The sequence below is a fragment of the Monodon monoceros genome, unplaced genomic scaffold (assembly GCF_005190385.1).
Source record: "Monodon monoceros isolate NGI ecotype Baffin Bay Population unplaced genomic scaffold, NGI_Narwhal_1 Super_Scaffold_18, whole genome shotgun sequence".
Taxonomy (NCBI): domain Eukaryota; kingdom Metazoa; phylum Chordata; class Mammalia; order Artiodactyla; family Monodontidae; genus Monodon; species Monodon monoceros.
The window spans coordinates 168864514-168889888 of record NW_021703774.1 but is presented as its reverse complement, the minus strand read 5'-3'; the positions used below and the strand labels follow the sequence as shown (position 1 = coordinate 168889888).

The 25375-nt window shown below is 47.0% G+C and overlaps 1 protein-coding gene across 3 annotated transcripts in view; it reads right to left on the bottom strand.

The window, feature by feature from the left end:
• The window catches only part of ZBTB17 (zinc finger and BTB domain containing 17), a 31972-nt gene extending 10346 nt beyond the window's left edge, over positions 1–21626 (bottom strand). For 2 of the 3 annotated variants that reach the window (XM_029227949.1, XM_029227947.1), the window contains exons 1-2: positions 21477–21626; positions 19236–19322 (exon numbers count right to left, since the gene is read on the bottom strand). The gene's annotated coding sequence lies outside the window, so the exon portion shown is untranslated. Of the gene's footprint in view, positions 1–18093; positions 18374–19235; positions 19323–21476 lie in introns of all 3 variants that reach the window. The other variant, XM_029227950.1, reaches the window with a different exon arrangement.
• Positions 21627–25375: the final 3749 nt, after the last annotated feature.

The window sequence follows — 25375 nt, the reverse complement described above, 5'->3', positions numbered from 1 at the left end:
CACACACACACACACACACACACACACACACACACACACACACACACCGCCAGGTACAGAGTTGTTCCCAGGCCCCTGGGCTGGAGCCTGCCGAGAACAGAACCCTCCAGCCAGAAAGCGATCTGACTTGCTGGGAAGATAAACACGAGAAAAGACTCCTGGCCAACAGGGTGGAAGGGACCTACCAGCTCCAAGGTCAGGTGGTTACTGGCCTTGCCTGGGACCAAGGCCGAGAGGAGCCCTGGTGGGGGAGGGGGGACGACACGTCAGGACGGGGCGCACTCACTTCCAGAGGCCTTGGGAGGCGGCTGGTACAGGTCCCTGCGAGAGGGTGGGCGGTGGCCCAGCACCCCAGCCCCTCCCCGCCCCACACACGGGGGAGCAGCTGCGCGCCACGAGTAATGTTTTCCACCCAAAGCTAACTGCAGTGTTCTGATGTGAGATGCCTGCCCAGAAGTGGGCTCCTCCCCAAATGTGGGTGTCGGGAGAACACCAGAGGCTTCTGGAATCCCTCTGAAGCCTCCAAAGCTGTTCCAACAAGAGAAACAGTCCTCAAAGAGCATCTGTTCTGACAAAATCAAAGAAAGAAATGGACGAGAGAGAAAACACACGAGGATAAAAGGGAAGGAGGAAGCAGGGAAGGATGGGGGAAGTAGGGAGAGGAACTAGAAGGAAGGAAGAAGGGAAAAAATGGCCATCCCCACAAACAGATAAACAGCGCTAAAACATGCACTCACAAGCCCCATCTTGTGACTGGCCCCCGCAGGGGGTGTGAGGGCCATTGGGGGGCTTGCCGAGTGCTAAATGGTGTCACTTGTCAGCAGCACCGTGGATTTTACAATCGCACAGCCCCCAGGGGCAGTGGAACTCAGAGCTCCCAGGCTGTCCTCCGGTGCTCACCCACTCACCTCCCCCAGCTGCCTGCCTGCTACAAAGCTCCAACAGCCTCTCTCTTCTCCCCAAGACGGTGTGGTGAGCCGGTGAGGGGCCAGCCGGCTCGGTCCTCCCCTCAGAGGGGCTGAGATAGAAGCAAGCCGTGCCCCACCTCCAAACCTGGGTGAACTGTTGTTCTAGAATGAGCATGCAGTCCTCTGTCTCCTGTCTCCTCTTTTACACTCTACAGTGAAAGGAACCCACCAGGATCTGGCCAAGCTTAGAGGGGACCAGGAAAAGAGGTGAGCGCGTGGGGCAGGATGCACCTGCCTGGGCCACACAGAGGGACATGCGGGCCCCAGGGGCGGGCAGCGATGTGGGAGCCGCGTCCCGAGTGCACGCAAGGAGGGGGCGTTGTCTGAGGAGACCTGAACACAGTAACAAGATCAGCAGCCAGCCCGCTGCTCATTACCCGCAGCGGGGATCGAGTGCAGTTCTGCCGGCCCGCCCGCAGTGTGCGGTGCCCTCCGCTAAGCACGAGAGTGGGGTCCCCTCCTCGTTTCATCTTGCTTCAAGGGTGCTACGTGTGGGCCTTAGTTAAAGCTGCTTCTAAGAAAGACCCCCAAAACATAGCACAACAGAAAACTCACACAGAACTAGACCGCAGAGCCCATCGAGCCCAAAGCCCTCGTGTTTCCGACCAACTCCGGCCTGTGAGCGGGCACCTTCCACGACACTGCCGTCTGCTCAGTCCATATCCCTGACTGATGGGGCAGACCTCGGTGTCAGAGGTGGGATGCTCCCCTGAGGACAAGCAGCCTAGCTGGACACAAGCCCTGGCCAGCCTCACAAGGAATTCATTTGGGAACGAAAACGTGAGGGACCTGGGGAAGCTCCGCAGTGTGGATGCAAAGAAGCAACCCGGACATGGATGTGCGGGCACCGTGGGCGCGGTCTCTGAGGACGGCCGCCAACAGTCCCTCCCATCCGACCACACCTGCCGTGAGACTCCAGCTGAACCTGGGTGGCCCTGGGATGACTCTGACCAACAGCATGCAGTGACTCTGTGCCAGTTCCAGGCCTGGCCCTTAAGAGGTCTGGAAGATTCTGCTTTGCTTTCTTGGAACCCGGCCACCCCACTGCAGTGATGGCCGGGCGCTCCAGTTGTGGGGGAGAGAACACATGGAGGGGCCCTGGAGGAGACACCAATGTGCACGGGTCCCCTGAAGAAGAGCCGAGATGCCCCAGCTGACAGCCCCAGGGCTCCAGCCCAGCCACCGGCACGCGAGTGACCTCAACACCTTGTAGAACAAAAACAACTGCCCAGTCGACCTACAAAATGGGGAGAAATAATAAACTGCTGATGGTTAAAGACACTAAGTTTCGAGGTGGTTTGCTTACAGCAAGAGATAACTGATACAGATGGTAAAACTGTAAAGCAAAGGGGATGACTGACAAACTATTTCAGGGCAACAGCTCTCTCTGGACAGGAGGGTCCTCTGAGACACTGGGGGCCCTCTATTTCTTCATTTGGATACACCTAGGTTTATTAGTTAAATATGTGCATTTCATATACTTTTATACGGGAACATTTTTCAAAATTTAACAAAATTTGTAATAAGAAAAAAGTGAGGTAAAAGTGCCACACTCAATCCGTGCAGAGATGGGATGTTTCCAACCATGTTCCCAGACGCTCTGGCCAGGGCTGCCCTGAGGAGGGGAAAGAGCCACAAAGGCGGACAGGAGTGACGGGGGGTGGAGCGCCGGAGAAAACACAGTCCACCTCATTTGCCTTTCGGATCCAAAACATCCACACACAGACTGCTGCCGTGAGAAAAGTTTCTCCCTGGGTCGTGAAATCCACTCTGCTCAACTCAACAAAACCTGAATCCCAGATCCCCACAGTAACAACAAAATGGCATTTATGGAGGGTCTTCAACACGCCAAGCAGCACGGCACCACGTGTGGCACAGTCCAATCACCTAAAAACTAAGAGCATGGCTACACCAGGCCCCAAGCTCCGCCCTGCTGCCTCCAACAGTTAGGACTTGAGAGGCAGCTCGGCACCACGGAGGCAGCAGAGCCTCTGGGGCCAAAGCCAAGTAGGCTCACCTCCAGGTCCTGCCTCCTACCACACCCGCAGGTGACCTACAGCAAAGCTCTCCTCTGGCATAGTGGAGCCAGGGGGACTACTTCCCACGTTCTTTACAGGATTAAGCTAGGTAACTTTAGCAAAGGGCCTGCCCAGTGTTTGCATGTGGTAAGCACTCAGCAAACGACTGTTACCAGGAAGCAGAGATGCTGACTCTCTATATTTTTTTAGGCCAAAGACCACATCAGATGGTTTCTACATATCCTTTTACGCTGGGCACCTCGGGTGTACTCAAAAACTACTTGGGCTTCCCCGGTGGCGCAGTGGTTGAGAGTCCGCCTGCCGATGCAGGGGACACGGGTTCGTGCCCCGGTCTGGGAAGATCCCACATGCCGCGGAGCGGCTGGGCCCGTGAGCCATGACCGCTGAGCCTGCGCGTCCGGAGCCTGTGCTCGGCAACGGGAGAGGCCACAACAGTGAGAGGCCCGCGTACCGCAAAAAAAACCAAAACAAAACAAAAAAAAACAAAAACAAAAAAACCCTACTTGGTGACTTGAACCTTGTTTAGATGTTGTAATCACAACCCATTATTCCTTCTAAATGCAGTCTGGAAAAATCCCGGAGCCCAATTAACATGAAGAGACGGGGGGGGGGGGGGCACTGGGCAAGAACCACTCAGAGCAATTTTCTCTGTCAGGGAAGCACTTTATATTGAGCAACTGTTCCATAAACCCCAAGGGTGCTCCTGGCTGAAGGCTGGAGCGCCTGCCCAGAGCTCTAAGTGGGTCCACAGAGCAACGCTCCATCTCAGAGTCAAATGGGCACCTGTCAAACATGAAATATTGCCCAGGTTATTAGCAAGCACTGAACTGCATGCATTTCCAAACTGCTGCACAGAGGGAAACCATTAGCCAGGAAACAACTGGCCTACCACCAGGAGATGCCCTCCAATCTTTTTTTTTTTTTTGCCCTCCAATCTTGATGAACAGCAGTCCCCAGCTCCCAGAACATGCTGTGCCAGTTGCAGGCCTGGACAGGAGACAGCCATCCAAGGGCCTCGAGGCACCTGAGAGCGATGACAGGGATCAGCGTTCCTGATTTTCCAGAAATACTGGTGGCTTGTGTACACAACCTGGCATACACAAACTCAGGCCAAGGGAATGGAAGTTCCCAGCAGGCCAGCCCTGCAAACATGAAAGCTTCCTGCTCGACTCCACCAACCCACCTGCTGTGACAACCCGTCCCTTTTCAGCGCAACGTGGCAGAGAAGCAAATATCAACAAAACCAACCGTACTGGAACTTTCCTCCTTGCCCAGCAAACACAGCTCTTATATTAAGCTTGTGTTTCTCAAACTTTCAGAAGTCCATTTCCACTTTGTAAAAACACGTAAACCTGACTCAGCCCTTCCCAACAGCCCCAAACGTTTCATCTTCTCCTGAATAGTGGCCCCCACCCTGAAAAAGCACTGCTTCCTTCTACAGAATGCTCCCTGCCAAGATTCAGTACCGTTTGCTTTGAAGTCTGTGTTATTTTTATAACACTTTTTTCTAAATCTAAAAATAATGTCTGAATATAAAATTAAACTGTGCTACTGACTTTGCTTTTCAAACTATACAACTTGTACTATCTCTAAATTTAACCACACTTCTGAAGAGGGAGTGGACATCCCTTTCCCTGACCCCCGATGGACCCCACTGCTCTAGGAACGTGGCTGAGCGGGAAGGCTGGCTGGCCCTGAAGAAAGTGTGTCCTGTATCCCAGCACCTGTGCCAGTTTAGAACCCATCTTGCTAGTACTTGCTCTGGGGACTCTTGAAGCTTGACACGGGATAAATCAAAATCTACCAAAAAGACAAAATCAGAACATGTGGGACTGGCATGGGGTCTGATCATTCTCCCAATGTCCCCCCTGCTCCCCTCTGCCCAGTACTCCCTGAGTGGTGGTGGCACATGGACACAGCCTGAAATTATACTGGTAGGTGGACTCCCCTACCAAGTTTAATAAACTCATTGCTGGGTAGGCCGACTTCTTGTTTCTTCCTTACAGCTGTTTATAGCACCTACCCTAGGACTTTGCCCTCAAATCAAGTTGGGGTACAGGCCTGGTATAGAACCAATTCCTGGCCTTGTTGAATAGGACCAACTCAAGGTCAAAATATTCTGTGGACCCTCATGAAATGATCGTTGTACTTTTGGTGCTTGTTAACTGAAAAAATATAGACAAAAACCACTATGAAAAATGAATTTACCATCTATTAATCACAACAGCACTAATAGGTGTTTGAGAAGCAGTTCTATGTGAGTGAATGATAAATCTCCCCTAACATACAGAAGGTCTGTGGTGTGATACAGCCGCACAACTGCTCATACATACTGCATTCCCCCTAGGGGTCCTCAGTCCACGAATTAAGAAACAGATATAAACAAATACCAAAGATTTCTCAAACATTTCATGAGTGCCTACTCTGTGCTCACCTTAGGGGCAGTATTCTCACTTTGAGCCTAGCGGGGAAGACAGGTAATAAATCAATATAATACATAATGTCACATACTAAGTGCTGTGAAGAAAACCAAAGCAAGCCGAGGCAGAGGCTATTAACTATCTAAGAGAAGGGTCAAGGAGGACCTCTCTTGAGGAGGTGACATTTAAGCAAAGACCAGAATGAAGAGTGAGCCATGCTACCATAAGCCCAGGGACCGTTACAGTAGGTACAAAGTAGAGCAAATGCAAAGGTCCTGAGACAGGTGTGACCTTGGCAAAAGGGGCCGGCGTGCCTGAAAAGGAAGAAGCGAGTGGGAGGATGAGAAGCGCTGAGGTTGGCAGCAGGAGAGGCTGCGATCACTCAGGGTTTTAGAGGCCAGTTAGGCTTTGGAGTTCTAAGTATGCTGGGGCGCCCTAGGAGGGTTGAGAGCAGAAGAGTGACTGCAAGGGGGCAAGCGTGGACATAGGAACACCAGGAAAGAAGCAAGAGAGGGAGGTGGCCTCCACCAAGGTGGAGGTGGAAAGAAGTAGTCAGATTAGGGATATGTTTTGGTGGAGCCAACATAATGGCTGATCAAGTAGATGTGGGTTGTGAGAAAAGAAAGGAGTCAAGGATGACACCAAAATTTTTAGCCTGAGAAACCTGGCCAAGTGGCAGTGCCACTTACTGAGATGAGGAATGATTGTGGGAGCAAAGGTTTAGTGGGAGGAAAGCAAGAGTTCTGTTTTCGCCAATTACGGTTGAGACGTCAACAGCAGAGATGGTTGAACAGATCTCTTCACTTCATTCTAGTCTTTGCCACAAGATGGAATGGGACCACCCTGGGAGAGATTATTGTATAAAGAAGAGACAAGACGTATGGACTCAGACTCAAAGCACATGTATTTGAATCCTGGCTCCAATATTACCAAGGGGGGCTCAAGCAAGCTTCCCTGAGTTCTAGATTGCTCACCCGTTAAATTGGAGAACCACCATATACACAACGGCTGTGAGGATTAAAGAAGATAAATAACAGGGAGTATTGCACAAATCCTGGCAAAAGTAGAATTAGATATTTTTTCTCTAACAAAGTCTGTGACTGATACACAGTGAAACAAACAAGGAAAAAAATGAATTAATTAAAACAAAACAAACCAGGTTATCCCAGTGAAGTCCCTTTACCAGTGAATCGCATGGCTCCTTTTGGAAAAGGCAGCTGGTCAAGGCCTCGGGAAGGCAGTTGGAGACCAAAGTAGCCACACTCTAGTCCAATGTGACAAAAAAGCACATGGACTTTGTTCCTACCTGGCTTCAAACTTCTGCTGTCAGGTCTTTGTGATTGTGTGACTTAGGGCAGAAAGCCTGGGAAGAATCACCCACTCAAGTTAAATATAGATGGATTCGGGGTCCAATCGTTGCATGTGGTGGGCTGAGGGGACAGGGTAGTGGACAGTCTTTAAAGTCAACTGCAGAGCACTACCTAGTGCGGGTGCCCTGCTGGGAGCTGGCGGCTCCAAGGGGAGTAAGGCCAAGGCTGTCTGGGCACCCACTCTCGAGGACCTTCCCCCGGAGAGGAAGACCCAGACTGTCACTACCCACTGATGAGAGGTGAAAGGTGCCACTGAGTGCCAACCTGGAAGGAAGTGGTGCTCAGTACATCTAAAAACACACGAACAAAGGCAGGAAGGGCATCCAGGTAAAGATCAGCACAAGCAACGGTGTTGGATGCATGACAGAGAGTGGTGTGCATGCTTGGGGACTGGGCTGGGGGAGAACAGCACGCTTCACATCATGAGATTAACAAGTGAGTGGAAAAAGTGGTGAGAAATGCAGCTGGAGGGACAGGCTGGAGGCCACACCTATCACACCAGGACTTAGCTTCATCCCCAGCTGATGGGAGTCACGCCAGGGGTTTAAGCAAGAGAGAGCCACAGTTAGACTCACATTTCTGAAAGGTCACTCTGGCTGCATGAGTATGGAGAACAGGCTGAAGGGGCAAGAGCAGAAGCAGAAAAACAACTCAGGAAGTCCCGCAGCGCTGGACCCTCAGGACGTGAAGAATGGGACAACGTCACCCCTCGCTGGCACCAGGAGGATCTGGCTGGTGCCCAGAATCCAACACAATTACTGTGGATCTTTCTGAGCAGCCTGTGCAAGCGGCCCTCCTGCTGAATATTATAACATCCTTTGAAGGTTTTCAGTACCTCTTCCTCGAGTGCCTCAACGTCCCTTAATATTTAGTATCCGACCCTTCCTGGGAGAAGCTGGGCCATGCTGCTTGTCCAAAACCACATCCCAGGCTGAGAATTCCTACCTCTTACTCATGTTTCAAAGAAAACGCCCACATCTCTGGAGGGACATACAAGAAAGTGGTAACGGGGATCCCCTCAGAGCAGCAGGGGAAGGGTGGAAAGGACTTACACTTTTCACTCTGTATCCTTTCTGGATTTTTTGTTTGTTTGTTTTGTTTTACCATTTGTAAATGTTATCTATTAAAATATTAAAACTGAGAAAGTAAAACAAGGAGGGAAGGAGGGAAGAAAGAAAAAAGAGAGAAAAAAAGAAAATGTCCACAAAGTCAGAGTTTCTTTGTTTCTATTCACCGTAAAACCTTTCAGACATTCTCTACAAGACTTGGTGACTGAAAACTTCTCAACAGGAAAAATTTCTCATAAGGGAAATGGAAAATTATGATAATTTGCACAAAGAATGTGTCACTCGGGAAAACATGATGAGCAAAAATTCCTTAAGGGGACAAAATGGAAAATCCCCTAGAAGAGCAGCTGGTAGCCTTTTCCAGACCCAGATGAACCCCTCCGACACTTCGAAGGCACTGAAGGCCTCTCCTGGGAGAGTCACACACACTCAGGGGGCTGACTGACTCCCCACACCCGGTTAAAACCCCTGCCTTGGAATCCAGCCAAAGCTGGTTAAGTCCCTGGGGCAAGAGTTCTTAAATCTCTGCACCTCAATTCCCTTTCTGTAAAATGCAGATGCCAGTAAAAGTTTCCACTTCACAGAGCTGCCGCTGGCCATCATCATTCTTACATGACTACATATAAACCAATGCCAGCAACATCGCTCTATTACAGGAAAATGGGGAACCCAATGCTCTCCTCCTGGCCCTATCTTCTAAAAATGGACGTAAAATCTCATCAGTAACCCAGGCACCCACGACAGATAAAGCTTCAACCTGAAAAAAGATCAGGAAAAGGCCCTGCAAACTGCAATGCTTATTCCACTCAACCGTAACCATAAGGCAAGGCAGAGGTGCTTTGTACTTGAAGGCAAAAGCTACCTTCTTTTTTTTTAATTAAAAAAAGTTATTTATTTATTTATTTATGGCTGTGTTGGGTCTTCATTGCTGTGCGCGGGCTTTAGTTGCGGAGAGCAGGGGCTCCTCTTCATTGTGGTGCATGGGCTTCTCATTGCGGTGGCTTCTCTTGTTGTGGAACATGGGCTCTAGGCGCACAGGCTTCAGTAGTTGTGGCTCGTGGGCTCTAGGGAGCAGGCTCAGTAGTTGTGGCGCACGGGCTTAGCTGCTCTGTGGCATGTGGGATCTTCCCGGACCAGGGATTGAACCCGTATCCCCTGCACTGGCAGGTGGATTCTTAACCACTGCGCCACCAGGGAAGTCCCACTAACTTCTTTCTACAAAGAACATGATGATTTTGGAGGAGCAACGAGGCTTTCATTGAGGAAGAGGATAGACTATAACAAGTCCAAAGGCAGGATTAGCTGTCCCATGGTATTAGTTACGATCAAGAATCCAAAGCAAAAGAAAAAAGTAGGTTGAATACTAATTATTAGGAGGTAGATGTATATGGACTTCAACGTAGCACATGCTTTTCATGTGACTGACTTTTTCTGGGTTTGTTTCCTCATTACGATTAGTAACTGTGAAGGTCCCTTCTACTGTTAAGATTTAATAAATGTTGAGTAAACGATTTCATTAATAAGATTACAAATGCATGCATTTGAAGTATAACAGACACCATGTGAATGAAAATAAAAATGAGATATTTATCTAGTATTTAGCAGCGGTTTTTTTTCATCTAAAACTTTCCCTATATTGGAAATCTTAAGATTTCCAACTATGAACATGAACTCTGAATATGAACATATAGGACACGAACATCAACTACAAACTGTATACGAACATCTATGAACTATATAAGCCAACGGCAAGTCTTACATTTACTATTCCAAATAGGATTAAACTAAAGTTAATATTCTGTAAAACCTGACTGGGCAAAAACTAAATGTGTAAGAGGATATTTTAGAGGAATATTCTAGGAGACCTCAAAAACTTAAGATAGGCCTGGACAGAAAGTGGTCAAGAATTCAATGTCTCAGTTTGCAAGGATTTCTTAAAACTGTGAGGCTACTCAAATCCAGATGCTGAGTGTCGCTCCAGAAGAGAGTGTTTGGACAGCAGCCCTGGGAGGATTAGAAGCAGCTCAGGCCCCAGCGCTGGCCCTTGAAGAAACAGTGCTGCGGACCTCCTGCCCCTCCCACCCACCACCTGCAGCAGCGTGAGGCCTTTTAATGGATGACTTGCAACCCTGGCGGTTTTTCAGCCAGCTATTTTGAAGTGTGAGCGTCTGAGAGAAACTTGGAAACCACCCTAAGTGCTGCCTGGTTCTAGGGCAGGCAGGCTGAGAGACAGAGACACAGAGAGAGACAGAGAGAGCACCCGCACGGCCATGTAAGGAAGCCAGCCAGCCCCAAGGGGCTGCTTATGGGGACTAGGGTGGGGAAGTGAGGGTACACAAACTTAATTCTTAGGGGTATGAAAGACTGGTCAGAAACCTAAATGTTCTGTTTCATTCACATTTCTACCCTTATCTTCTCAACTTCCCAAATGCAAATATAAACTGGGGGAAAATGTTTACAGCCTATATGGAAAATAAGGGTTACAAGTCCTGATATATAAAAGGCTCTTAAAAAATCAGTCAACAATGAAAACGTACATCCACACAAAACTTGTAGACAAGTGTTCACAGCAGCGTTGTTCATAACAGTCAAAAGGTCAAAACAGCCCAAATGTCTATTAACTAATGAATGGATAAATGAAACGTGGTATATCCATACAATAGAGTATTATTTGACAATAAGAAAAGTACTGATATGTGCTACAACCTGAACGAACATTGAAAATATTGTGCTACGTGAAAGAAGCCAGCCACAAAAGGCTACAAGTTGCGTGATTCCATTTATATGAAATGCCCAGAACAGGTAAATCCATAATGATAGAAAGTGGTTGCCTAGGCCTGGGGGAGATAGAGGTAAATGGGGAATGACTGCTAATGGGCTGTGGGCTCCTTTTGGGGACGATGAAAATGTTCTGGTGGTGACGGCTGCACAGCTCTGTGACTAAACTAAAAGCCACTGAACTGTACACTTAAAATAGGTGAATTGTATGGTATGTGACTGTCTCAATAAAGCTGTTATTAAAATTAAACAAGAAAAAAATCTCCCAACAGAAAAATGAGTCAGAGAAATAAACAGGCAATTCCCGAAAGAAGAAATATGAGTGGTCAATATACTCGATACAGAAAAAAGATGTTCAACCTCACTAATAATCGAATATGAATAAGTACAAGTTACCACTTCCGGTTTCAAACTGGCAAAGACTGAAGAGACTGAGTTTCCACTGTAGGTCAGTGTATGTCCCCAGCGAGCAGAAGCAGAAGGCGGTACACTGGGTCAGACCTGTCAATACCGATGTAAGTTCTAAATACATTCACTGGTTAGGTACAAATTAATGCTTGGATGTAAGTAACTGATCAGACAGTCCCATGCAGAGGCTACAATTTCCCAGCCTGATGGGGTATTACCCAGCTGTAAGGAAATCGTGAGTCCTGGTAAAGGACTGTGGGTGGGACTGTGGGACTGCATCTAGAGAAAACACAGTCTTGCTAATAAGAAGTCCCACCATGCTAAACGCTTGAGGGGAGGTTACTGCCAAGAGAAATAGTAGGCTCGCTGTTTCCCAAGGGCAGCGACCTGTGGAGAGCACACGTCTAACGGGGGCCACTAAGGGAGTAACTGGAGTAGCTGCCGTGGCAACCTGCCTGCAAAGTGTTTCATATATACATGCTACCTCATCCATACCCATGACAGTCCTCTGGGAGGGTATTAATATGATCACCCCCATTGTGCAGATGAGCAAAATGAGGCTTAGAGGGGTTGTCATCTGACCCAGGTCTCAATGACATGCCCAGATTCAAGGTCAAAGTCCACCACACTCTACAAGCTGTCCTCTTTTCACTTTAAACAAGGACAAAACTTCGTGGACAGACACGGAATTCTGGGTTCACCAGGTCCTTAGTCTGTCCCAAAAGGGCAAATTCTCTGTCATTAATTGGCACTTGCCAACTCCCTTTCCTTATACTAATCAGTGTCACAAAACATGTTATAAAAAAAAGTCAGAAGTGAACATTACTAAGTCTTAGTTCTAACCTGCAGAATTTGTTGCTGCCAAATGAAACACAAAATTGAAACTCTGAAGCATCTTAACTTCTGGAAGCACGGCACACCAGGTACCCTGGCTGGCTCGCATTACAAATGGCTACAAATACTGAAGAAAATTGTTTGACATCTTTTAAAATGCATCGAAGAACTGACAAGTCAGTAAGGAATACTGACAGATGAAACAAACTTAAGCAAAGGCTGGAATCCAGAGAGCAAGTGGAGCTATAAGGGTGGGCAGCGAGGGCATTTGCAGAACTGAGCGAGCTCGAGTTCTCCCCCTGCTGCCAAGAAGGGAGGTCTCTCGGGAGGGCCCTCCAGAATAAAGCTGGCCCCAAAGGGTTATATATCTTAGTGGAAAGAAGATGGCACAGAAAAAGCCTATATGAAATCTTGGCACCAAATGGAGGGGTATAAAATTCTCCCTGGGAGAATCTGTAACTGTTAGATGGCCCCCAAATGGACTACAGCCCAAATTCACACATTATAAAAGGTACACTTCAGGTAGCTAAAAAGTGATCCCAGAATGAAAGTATTAAATGCCAGAAGAAGTGAGGACCAACTAAAGTAGTAAGTAAGAAATAAGTAAATCTAAACAAATACTGAACAAATGACGTCTTCTAAAATTGAAAAAGAACATACACACCTATAGAATAAAAGTTGAGGAGGGAGTGTTAGGAATTAAAGTGAATTAAGGTCCTAACTGCTTGAGAGTAAAGTGTAAAGACACTGACTAATGTCAGAATTTGCTAAGTTATGTAAATTGAGAGATATACCATATTCGTGGATCAGAAGATCAATATCATAAAAATGTCAACTCTATCCAAATTGATATGTAATAAATTCAATTCTAATAAAATTCAAAGCAATTCTAATAAAAGACTCCAACAATTTTTATGAATTTGATAAGCACAATCTAAAATGAAGATGGAAAAGCAAATGGCCAAAGCCTTACCAGATATCAAGAATTATTATATGAAAACTTAGAAATTAAGTCAGTGTGATACTGGCACACAGATAGAGAATAGATGGTAAAGAGGCCAGAAATAGACCCATATATTTGTGGACACCTGATGTACGATAATGGTTACTGGTGACATTAAAGACCCACAACAAAGGGATATATTTTTTCAATAAATAGTACTGGGACAATCTGATGTGCTTATTTTAAAAAAAGGAAAAAGAAATTAGCTCCTTATCTCACACCATACACAAAAATAATTATAAACAGACTAAAGAACTTAATGTAAAAGGCAAAATCATAAAATGTTTGGAAGACAATATATGGGGGAATACCTTTATAAACTTGAAGTAGGAACTTCTTAAAAAGAAACAAATAGTGCTAGCTATTAAAAAATTGATAAATGACATTAAAATTAAGAATTTCTGTTCATTGGGGACTTCTCTGGTGGTGCAGTGGTTAAGAATCTGCCTGCCAATACAGGGGACACAGGTTCGTGCCCTGGTCCAGGAGGATCCCACATGCCGCAGAGCAGCTAAGCCTGTGAGCCACAACTACTGAGCCTGCATGCCACAACTACTGAAGCCCGCACGCCTAGAGCCTGTGCTCCACAAGAGAAGCCACCACAATGAGAAGCCCACACACCACAACAAAGACCCAACGCAGCCAAATAATTAATTAATTAAAAAAAAAAAAGAATTTCTTTTCATTAAAAAAAAAGCTAGAGTGACAAGACAAGCCACAAACTGCAAGTGGATAATTACAACACATCTAACTGACAAAGGATTAGTATCAAAACAAAACACAAGAAAAAAAGTCTACATATAAATAAAAAGACAAACAATTCAATTAAAAAAAATGAGCAAAAGATTTAAGCAGTTGTTTCAGAGAAGCTGAAACCTGAATGATCCATTAATGCATGAAAAGATGCTCAACACACTAATAATCATGAAAATGCAAATCAAAACCACGAGGGGGCTTCCCTCATGGAGCAGTGGTTAAGAATCCACCTGCCAACGCAGGAGACACAGGTTCGATCCCTGGTCTGGGAAGATCCCACATGCCGCGGAGCAACTAAGCCTGTGCACCACAGCTACTGAGCCTGTGCTCTAGAGCCCGTGAGCCACAGCTACTGAAGCCCGGGCACCTAGAGCCCGTGCTCCGCAACAAGAGAAGCCACCGCAATGAGAAGCCCACACACCACGAGGAAGACTAGCCCCTGCTCACCGCAACTAGAGAAAGCCCGCGTGCAGCAACGAAGACCCAATGCAGCCAAAAATAAATAAACAAAATAAATTTATTAAAAAAGAAAAAACCATATAAGGTATCACTAACCTTCCAACAGGTTAGTAAAAAACTTTAAATGTGATAATACCATTGTTTGGAGGATGTGAAGCAAACAGAATTGTCGGTTGAAGTGTAAATTGGGGAAACCACTTTGGAAACTGTTTGGTATTATTTGGTCAAATTGAAGATGCATGCACCCTGTGTTCCAGTCCTCCTCCCAGGGGTGTACCCTGAGAGGCTATACACGTGTGTCCCAGAAATGGTCACAGCATCACTGCCTGTCTCAGCAAAATACTGGAAACAAATCAAATGTCCATCAATAGCAGAACGGATATGTTCTCATACAATGGAACATAATTCATCAGTGAAAATGAAATACACCTATATGTAACATGGCTTAATCTCAAGAACATATATGTTAAGGAAAAAATTTAGATCACTGAAAAATAACGAAATTATTTATTTAGTTCAAAAACATGCAAAATTAAACAATACATTGCTTAGCAATACAAACACATGTGGTAAAACTATAAAGAAAAGCTAGAGGTGGGAATTCCCTGGCGGTCCAGTGGTTAGGATGCAGAACTTTCACGGCTGTGGCCCAGGTTCAATCCCTGGTCAGGGAACTAAAATCCCACAAGCAGGCTTGGCACCGCCAAAAAAAAAAAAGTAAAAAATAGAAAAGCAAGAGAATGATAAAAGCCAAATTCAGTGATTAGGTGGGGGTGGGAATGGGACAGGATCAGGGAGGGGCACTCCAAAGGTAATGGTAACATTCTTTTTTGTAAACTGGGTGATGGGTACATGGGTGTTCCTTGTATCCTTTTCCTTTATATGGTACAGTATTATTTTGTATCTACTCAATATTTAAAAAGACAATTTACAAAATTAAACAATGTTCCTTCTGACTTTAAGCAATGATTTGAAGCATTAACTTGGGCAGCTGACTGAGTTACACTAAACCAGGAAAGTCCCTGACAGGGGCCCACCCAGCCCTGAGACTATAGTAATGAGAAGTGCTTCACCACCCTGGCTCTGAAGCAGAAGCCGGAGAGATACAACTTCCCACTGAACCCTGGAGCCTTCCATTCAGGACAGGAAAATTACTGCTTAGATTAATCGGCCAGTACAGGAAGTAGTGTGGGTGGGGTGAGGAGAACAGGTTCTGCTGCCAGACCTTTTAAGTCCAGAAGCTGAGTATGTTTTTGATGTTACAATGAACCCACCAAGCCTCCCTTCGGGCTAGGTCCCTACTCTCAGCTGGAATTGCCACCTCTGAGGCTCTGCATTCTGCGGTTTAGACATGAGTGAACAACTCTCAATTCTAACCATGCCCTTTGCTTCCTTCCTTTGAAGCTCAAGGCTGATCTCTCCAATTCATAACAAGCAGGTTTGAATGGAAGAGCCCATGCTCTGGTTTTCTGTAGGTATCTGTGACCACATTATTGAGGTCAACCTTAATTGGTCCTTGGACTGTTGAGCTACTGACACCCATGAGGACCTCCGAGAGTGCAAGGCACCTATGCTGACACTCAACACACACGTCTGCAGCAAATGCTGAAAGCACTCGGTGCTAAAATGCCTGCTCTTTGTGACCTCTGTGATTTCAATCATTTAAAAATGTGGCCAGCAAAAGAGGTAGATTATGGTCTCCAGGACAATATGCTTTGTGCACAAAAGGTACTGGGAGTTTTTCATTTCCTCTAAGGTTGGGGTCCCTCCCTTTTGTGGTGCCTGTTACCCTGCCAGACACCATGTCTGAGTACCTCCGTGCCACCCACGCGGCACCATCTTGGGGGAATTCCAGGACGGTAGAGAGTGGGCCACCTGCTCTCTTCTGTGGCAAACTGTTAAAACTGAAGCTCTGCCCACAGAGGCTGCCCTTTCAGCGTTCTAAATGGAAGGTTCAGTATATGTGCAACAAAATCAGGCCCTCTGGCACTTAAAAATGGTCTTCCCTATATATACATACAGACATATATATGCACAGAAGAGCCCGGGCACGACACACAAACGCTGTTAATAGTTATCTGGGAGGGGAACCGGGTCACGCGTGGGAGGGTGACTTACTTTCCCCAGTACTTTTGTTAGAACCTTCTGATTTTTGGACCTCGTGCATGTATTCCTGTCCTAAACATTTTTTTCTTCCTCAACTCTGCACACTTTCTTTCTTGACCCTCACAGGGTCATCCTCTCCTAACACATAATAATGCTGGTTACCAATTATGGAGTCAAGGACTTGACTAAGCATTTTACATGCATTACCTCATTAATAATTCCACCCAATAAAGTTAGTGTGAGGTCATCATTATCTCCACTTCACACCCGAGGAAGTGGAGGCTTAAGAGAGGTCAAGTACTTTGCCCAAAGGCACACAGCTAGTAAGTATAAGGACCAGCTCAGGTATGCTTGGCTTAGAAGTTCATGCTTCTAACCAGCACCCTGTACCTCAGGGGTTCTTAGCTGGGGGCAACTTTGCCCCAGGAGACGTACAGCCTCCTCTGGAGACATTTTCAGCTGCCATAGCTGGAGGTAGGTGGGGGCTACTGGCATCTGTGGGCAGAGGCCAGGGATGCTACTTGCATCCTGTACACAGGACAGCCCCCAAGGCAAAGACTCACTAAGCCCCAAATGGCAATAATGTCAACGTTGAGAAACCCTGTTTAACTGGAAAAAGAAAGACAGAGAAACTATCTCTGACCTAGACTCTCATAGTTTAGGTCATAGTTTACCATGTCCACATCCCATATTACACCCAGACACCAAATAAACCATTGGGTTGTCCTCTCTTCATTAATAGTATGCCAAACCCTCATCGCACTAGAGGTCTCTCCAGCCCCATTGGCCGATCATCCATTCATCCAACAATGTTTACTGAGCACCAACTGCGTGCCAGGAAATGACCTACATAGTGGGAATACCAGGAGAAATAAGACCCTGTCTCTGCCCACGAGCTGCTGGTGGTCTCACAGGGAGACAGGCAAGGAAACCTATGATCATCATAGGAGGTAAGAATGTACTCCAAGGGGCTTCCCTGGTGGCGCAGTGGTTAAGAATCCGCCTGCCAATGCAGGGGACACGGGTTCGAGCCCTGGTCCGGGGAGATCCCACATGCCGCGGAGCAACTAACCCCGCGCGCCACAACTACTGAGGCTGCACTCTAGAGCCCGCGAGCCACAGCCACTGAGCCCACGCACCACAACTCCTGAAGTCGCGTGTCTAGAGCCCGTGCTCCACAACAAGAGAAGCCACCGCAATGAGAAGCCCGTGCACCACAACGAAGGGTAGCCCCCACTTGCGGCAACTAGAGAGAGGCCGCACACAGCAACAAAGACCCAACGCAGCCAAAAAAAAAAAAAAAAAAAAGTACTGCAAGGTCATTGCAGGATGCTAAGAAATCACAGAGGAGGGGCTCCCAACTCAGCTGGGGCGGGGGTGCAGGGGTGAGTAGGGCTGGGAGACGGTTTCCCAGAAGCATTTGAGCTTGAAGGAGTTAACCAGGCAGAGGGAATCCTCTCCTTCCCGAAGGACCCCTCACCGGAGCTTTCAGAATATGGTCTCTGGGAATCCAGGCTGACAACTTTAATTAGGACGTTGGTGGGACTCCTGAGAAAAACAGGAAGTGCACAGCGCAGTCCTTGATCCTCTGAGTACAACCTGGATAATCCCTGCCTCGAGAGGGACAGACTGCAACCTGGCTTCCCTATCGGTCTGGGTGTTCTTCAACCGCAATCCTAATGTGTCTCTCTGGCTTCGAACCACCCCACACCTTGCAGCAGGAGGGAACTGACATGTTCACAGCAGATCCCGTGAATTACTTGCTTGACCTCACATAATTCTCAAAACAGTTCTCTGAAGTAAACATTGTTATCCCTATTTTACAGATGAGGAAACTGAGGAAGAGGAATGAAGTGACTGACCCTCAGGACAGAGAGCCACTAACCAGGGAAGCAGGGGTTCACACCCAACTCCAGAGTCCTTGCCGCCTCTGTCTGAGGGGACCTTTATAGTCATCAATCCGAAACACGTTATGTACTCTGAATCTTCTCCACCTCAGTACAGCCTTCCAACGTCAGTCATCCTCCTTTTGTGCGCCACACACTTTTGAACAGGTATCTGTGGTGTTCCTCGTGTCGTACTGTGGTCACCCACGTGGCTAAGAGCTCCTTGCTCCCAGGATCCAGTCTCACTTATCTTCACATCCCAAGCCCCCAGCGCAGTGTCTGACACGTCAGGCACAGAAAACACTGAATGAGTGAACAAGCCTGGACTCTCTGGGTCCAAGCAACACAAACTACCCAAAGCCAGGGGAGCCTGCCTTGGAGACCCAGAGGCCTGGGAAACACACCCCGCCCTCTTTCACCAGTGCAGTGGACTTCCCTTGGGCTGGGCCCAACCCCCAAAGCCAGCAATCTAGTCACACTGGGGACAGAGCAGGTTCTGTCAGCCAGCTTTCTCTCTAGCACTGGAATAGTCGTGATTCCTCCTTTGGTTGTACACCAGATGCTTGTGTTTGGGGACACGCTGTACAAAAATATGTATCTCTAAACATTAGAACCTTAAAAGGAATGAGCGTGTGCTCCCCACTCTGTCTTTCCCTCTCTGCCAGACAGAGTGCATCCGTGATGGCAGGAGCTAGAGCAGCCAGCTTAGTCCATGAGATGGAAGACTGGGTTTGAGCAAGGAGAGCCACATGATCAATGAAACCCTGTGTCTGGATAACTTCATGGAACAGAGTGAGCTGCCCTGACCAGCTCTGGACTGCCTACTTCCAGTCTGTGAAGGAGCGAGGAATAAATTTCTATTTCCTTTCAGCCACTGTATTTTGGAGCACTTTGGTTTGTACTTACTTAAAACAAGGTGTGAACATTGCCCAGGGATTAACCTAGCATGATCTTTGTTAGTAAAACGACAATAATGTTATCAACATTCTCCCAACCAAACTAACTAGGATTTTGTCATTACTGTATAATTTTAAAGAAAAAGCTATCTTGAAAGGGTGATTTGAATCACATTGAGCCTAGAGGAGAAGGACAAACAAACTGACCTCCTGGTTTGTTTCATCTTTGAGTATTACAGACATACCTCAGATTTCCAAGTAGCCCAGGCTACTCTGTTCTGACAGTTTGTCTGGGGCAACTCCAGCTTGGCGCTCGTCCTCCAGCTCATTACCTGAATCGAAGACCAAGTGGAAAAACTGATGAGAAACTGCAGGGTACCTGCTCCCTAAGAGCTGCCCTTTCATCCACCAAGCACAGGCAAATGCAGAGCACTGAGCACAGAGCCTGGCACAAAGTGTTCAGTAAGCGTTAAATTGGATTGTTACTGGCCTGCTGCACGCCAGCCCCTGTGCTGGACATCTGAGACACAAAGATCAATAAAGCCAGTGCCATTCCCTACACTCAGGAACGCCTGCTGACCGAAAGACATAACACGAGGTCGACAAGCAAAAGCAATGAGGCTGGGTCCAAGTATCATTACAGCGTTAGCATTCCTCTGGGATGTCCCAGACACCGTGCTTCTCATTCCAGACCCTCACCCAGGTGACACATCCCTGCCCACAACTTTAGTGACCTTCGCCGGATGCTAGATCACCACTGGACAGCTCCACTTGGACGTTTTACAGGCACCTACTTTCAACATGTTCAAAACGAAATTTATCTTCCCTCCTCAGACCTGCCCCCCATCCTGCCCCCTATCCCACTGAGCCGCACCACCAGCCACCAGCCAAACATGTGGAGTCAACCTGACTCCTCCCTGCCTCTAAACCCCTCATCTAAGTAATCACCAACTTTGGCCAAGTCTACCTCCAAAACATCTCTCCCCACCTTCTGCCTCTAATCTAACTCAAGTCCACCCTCGTTTCTCACCTGATAGTTCTAGTAACCTCTTAATTGGCCTCCGGGCCCACTCCCTTTAATACGTTCTTTAACTAGAGTGATCTTTCTAGCCCACAAATCTGACTTTTAAATGGAGTCCCATTAACCTAAAATTTCAAGTCCACAGCTAAGTTTAAAAGGCCCTCTAGGGGACTTCCCTGGTGGTCCAGTGGTTAAGACTCTGGCTTCTACTGCTTCCACTGCAGGGGGCACGGGTTCGATCCCTGGTCAGGGAACTAAGGATCCCGCATGCCATGTGGTGGCCAAAAAAAAAAAAGAAAAGTGGGGAGGGCCCCTAGGACCAGACCAGACTGCCTCTTTAGTCTTACCTCTAATCTCTGTCTCTAGGCAGAGAACTTCATTTAATTATTACACTGGCTTCCCAGCTTTCTCACAAACTCTATCTTCAACTGGGAATACTCTCCCTCTTTCCTGCCCGCGCTCCCCAAGCATCCTTCAGGTCTCAGTTTCCTGAGGAACAGAAGCCTCCCTGGATTCGCCTAGACCGAGTGAGGTGCCTCTACTCAGTGTTTCCAGAGCAAGAACTTTTCTGCTTTTCTTCCATCATATCAGAATTGCCTATGTATCTGTATGTCTCCCACATGAATCTCTGAGCTCTGGGTGATGATGCTGATACGAAAGATAACAGCAACAAACACATACAGCGTTTACTTTGTGCCAGGAAGCGTTCTCAGTACTTTACACATATTACCTCATTTAATCTTTATAACCATCTTAGGAAGCAGGTTTTATTCTCAACTCTGCTTTAAGGATGAGGAAACCGTGACAGGGAGCGAGAGACTAACGAAGGACACAGTTGGCAAGCACAGAGTCGGGATCCAAACCTGGCTACCAGGCTCCACAGTTTAAACTTTTTAACCACTATGCCAGTCCGGATCACTCTCTCTATCCTCAGAATCTATCAAGAGCTGAACCACTGTCTGTGGAACCAACGAATGAATGAAATAATCTTACACGGGGGCAGTGTCGGCCTCCTACACGGCAAGCTCCTCCTAGGCCCTGACAGGCTTGTGCCGTCGGGCCCCGCCGGCCAAAGAGAACTACGCCTGCACCCCGCCACCTCGCGGCCTCAGAACGCCCACCAGCAGCGGCGCGCGGGGTCAAGGGGCGGTGACAGCCGGGCGGCGGGGGCGAAGACGCTACCAGCTGGGGTGTCACCCAGCCCGGAGGCGACTCGCGCTCCCTCGCCGGGACGGCGGGTCCGGTCCGCCCGCCCACTCCCCGCCCGCTCGACGGGCGGCGCCCCCCACCCATTTGCCCTGCACCCTCTTGTCCTGTGGGGTCCCCTCAGTCCGGGTTCCCTTCTCAGTCCACTTCCCTCCCCTCCCCCACACAACCGTCCCCGGCGTCCCGCCGCGCCCCATCCTGCGCCGCCTCCGCCCAACTCCTGGGACTCCTCCGGCCCCGGATGCTTGCTGACCCTCACCTGCCATGTCCTGGACCCCACCGCAGAGGGAGGTGCATCACGGCAGCGAGGAGGCCAGGGACAGCACTTCAGAGCAGACAAAGGGCGCCGCCATGTTGGAGTCGGGCGGAACCGACCTCGCTGGCTTCCCGTCTGCAACTTCCGGCGCATGCGCAGCGTTCGCCCTAGCCGTAGCTCGTGGACAGGCGCATGCGCCTACTGTAATAACAGTTACTTCTACACTTAGAATTGTTCGCCTTGTAACCGTTTCTTGGTTTTCTATTCCAAATATCACAATAACAGCTCCTACGTGTTCAGCACTTACTGTGTGCCAGGCGCTGTGTTAAGCGCTTTATGTGCATTATCTCAAGTCCTCTCACCAGCATACGATGTTTTTGTTTCCCTTTTGAAGAAGGGAAAACGGAGTCTCAGGGTAATGAATTGCCAGCTGTCACGCATCTTACAAGTGATGAAGCAGAGATGTGAACCTAGTTGTGGCATCAAAGCTGCAGAACCACGATTATGTTTTTCTACTTTCTGAGCCAACGACTGCCCGCTTCCCTGTTTAGAGGAGATCCAGGATTAGCCTGGATGTGAATGAGGGTGCCTGGAAACAAAAGTCTGCCTGCAGACGTGACCAGCCACTCTGTGGCCTCTTTCCAACTTTTCAGCACCTTCAGGCCATTGACTTTTCTACTTCCAAACAGTTCCTCGGCTTTCTCCTTTCTTCACTTCCGACCCTATTTATTTTTCATGATCCATAATTTTAAAAACACTTTTGTCACAATCCAAAACTCCTTTGTCCTTTTTTTGTCACATGGATTTGGTAAAAATTTCAGCCCTGGGTGAATGCAACTGCTCCTTTTCCCTTTGCTGACACCTAAACAGCCAAACACAATTGGAGAAAGTACCCAGTGGGACAGACTGTTCCCTACAAATCCATGACTGCCAGCCTTAAGAGGGACTTCAGCAAATGTCAGTCTGGCCAATTGACTGCTCCTCTCTTCACAATAACTAGAGAAACTAAAAAACTCAGCAGCAGTTGACTTCACCCTTTCATTTACAGGAAAATGATAGCAAATCTGATAGGAACTCTCCTGTCTTCCCAATATTAAGCATGCAAATCTACTTCTGAGTCATCTGCGTTGGATGTAGTCAGTTGAGACTCGGCATCCATCCCTTCCAGAATTTAAAAAGTTAAAATTTCATTTCCCAGACTCAGTAGCAGTTAGAATCCCAGATACAGATGGTTCTGCCAGTAGGTAAGATTTGGAGGGTGGAAGAGAGGGAGTAGTCATTGGCCTGCTGATGTTAGCTGATTTTTGCTGACAAGAAAGGTCATGCAAATGTGGGGGGTTGCAGCAGTGCATTGTGGCCAGTCTCCAGCTTCATGAGTGTTCAGAAGCATCTGTGAGATGTTGCCAGCCAAACTCAACATTCTAGTGCCTGGGAACCAGCTTCTAGTCCCAAATTTAGATCCATGGACCCTTGCTGTGGTGATACGTTCTTGAGTGCAATAATCTCAGTGGTGGCCTCTCAATTCCCCATCTTCCTGATTGTGGCAGAAGTAATAGCTCCTAACTGGTGAGTTCAATGGTATTCTGGGAGCCATTAATAAAAGCCCAGTCTAGAGACCATTTTTTCAGCCCCTCCAGTAAGTTTATAAACATTTAATTCTCTGTATTAAATCCATTTCTAGTTAAAATAAGCTTAGAAACAAGGTAAGGGATCTTTGCATTGATGGAAATGTTCTGTACCTTGACTATGTCAATATAAATATCCTGGTTGTGATATTGTACTACAGTTTTGCAAGGTGTTACCATTGGGGGAAACTGGGTAAAAGATGGAGAGGGGGATGGAATTGCTCTGTATTGTTTCTTACAATTGCATGTGAACCTACAATTATTTCAAAATAAAAAGTTTAATTAAAGAGAAAGTCCAGCAAGTTTTCTATTTCTGCAGGAAACTGACGCTCAAAGTTGGAAATCAGGGCATTAAGTTTGAAGGTGATACAGATCTAGTCTACTTCATGCAGGCAAAAAATAGTTACATAACTTACCATTCATCACAATAAGTATTGTTGCCTAGAGGAAAGTGCCTAATGAAGGTAAGGCTGTAGATGGAGCAGTTGCTACAACTGACCATTATGGTGAGAGTGAGGACCACAAGGACTGTGGGGTGAACTGGCTGTTTATAATTACACTGAAGAGTTTCAAAAAAGAAATATTTAGGGTTTAAATTCTCAGCTCAAGACAGAGCCAGAGAACCAGGGCCCACTCCTGATTACTCTAAATATGTTTTCTCATCTCTTGTAGCCACAGGGTTTATGCAGTCAAAAATTGGACGGAGCTGATCCCGTGGGTTGCTAAACTGCAATATAATTGCAATGTAAGTTGTAATATAATTGCAGTATAACTGCAACGGGCCAGATGCATTGACTGGGAAAAAGGGACACTTAGGAATCAAAATGGGGATGTTTGGGTGGATGCAGATGACTGAGTTCCCTGACTCCCCAAATCCAGAATTCAATGAAACTCTCGTGCCACAGAAGCAGCCCCTCCTCCCATGGAATGGGCTGGTCCTGCGTTCCCTGGAGAGCATGTAATAACCTCATAGTAGGAAGTTATTTTGCAAGGAGATGCTGGCTCCTTTCAGAGACCACTCCACCATCCTTCATTTGTCTCCAGATCTATAAAGAGAGTCTAATTCCAAAATGCCCCAGGGAACAAGCACAGAGTCTGACTATGGAGATGGCTTACACACAAGAAAGAAAGAAGGAAAGGAAGGGAAGGGAAGGGGGGTGGAAGGAAAAGAAGGAAGGAGGGAGGGAAGGAGGAAGAGAAAGAGAGAGAGAGAGAGAGCACCTTAACTAATAAATGAGCTGAAACCTGGGGAATATAGGTGTAACTGGATTCTAAAGGTGCTAGTTCCAGGAGGAAGGGAGATTACATTAGACTTGGCAGAATGTCTCGATACAAATGCACATTACAGAGATTTGGGTGTTTTAATGTTCCAGCTGAGAATGGTTCTAACAGCACAGTTGGTTGAATAAAATCTGGACCCCATAGTTGTCTTCATTAAATGACGGTGAGATGACGGAAACTCTTTAGAGTAATAGAGAGGAAGAAATGCAAAAATTTGGGCAGGGTGGTTGTATACGTGGGAGTAAGTATACATGTGTTGATTGAATGAGTGAAGGACTGACTTTCCTGGTTTCTCACTAGGGGCCATTCCTCCAGTGTACTACTAACTGGCCCCCTCACCCTGAGCTCCTCCCCCTCTAACCCCCTCTTCCCCTTAGCCCTCAGAGTGAGACACAGGTCCCGTCACCATCTCCAAAGTCTCCGGCCTAAACCTCATCCACCCCCTACCCTAAAGTCTTCCCAAAGCTCAGTCACTATTTACACATGGGCTACCTTGCATTTTCCCAATAAGGAGATTTTTTTTTAACTGGTTGGCCAGCTTGTGGATATAAACTTGAAGCGCTGTAGATAAACTGAAAAATGTCTATTTATACAATTTAGTTTATCATTTTGATTATAAACAGCTTAAAAATCATGAATTATATAACAGTGTATTAATTTATAAATGCTACTTTTTTTTTTTCTCTGCTCACTTTTCATGTAATGGTTTCCTTTACTCTTCACAGACATCCTCGGCACACATCCTTGACATACACTTTTAAATTCCTTTTCATTTTGAAAACTTTGTTAAAGTACACAAGAGTAGTGAAAATAATGAAATATTTTCTGTACCCCTATTACCCAGATTCAACAGTTAACTTTTGCTAAGTGTACTTAGGAGATCCTTCCTTTCTTTCTTCCTTTTTTTTTTTTTTTAAGATATTGGGGGTAGGAGTTTATTAATTAATTTATTTATTTTTGCTGTGTTGGGTCTTTGTTTCTGTGCGAGGGCTTTCT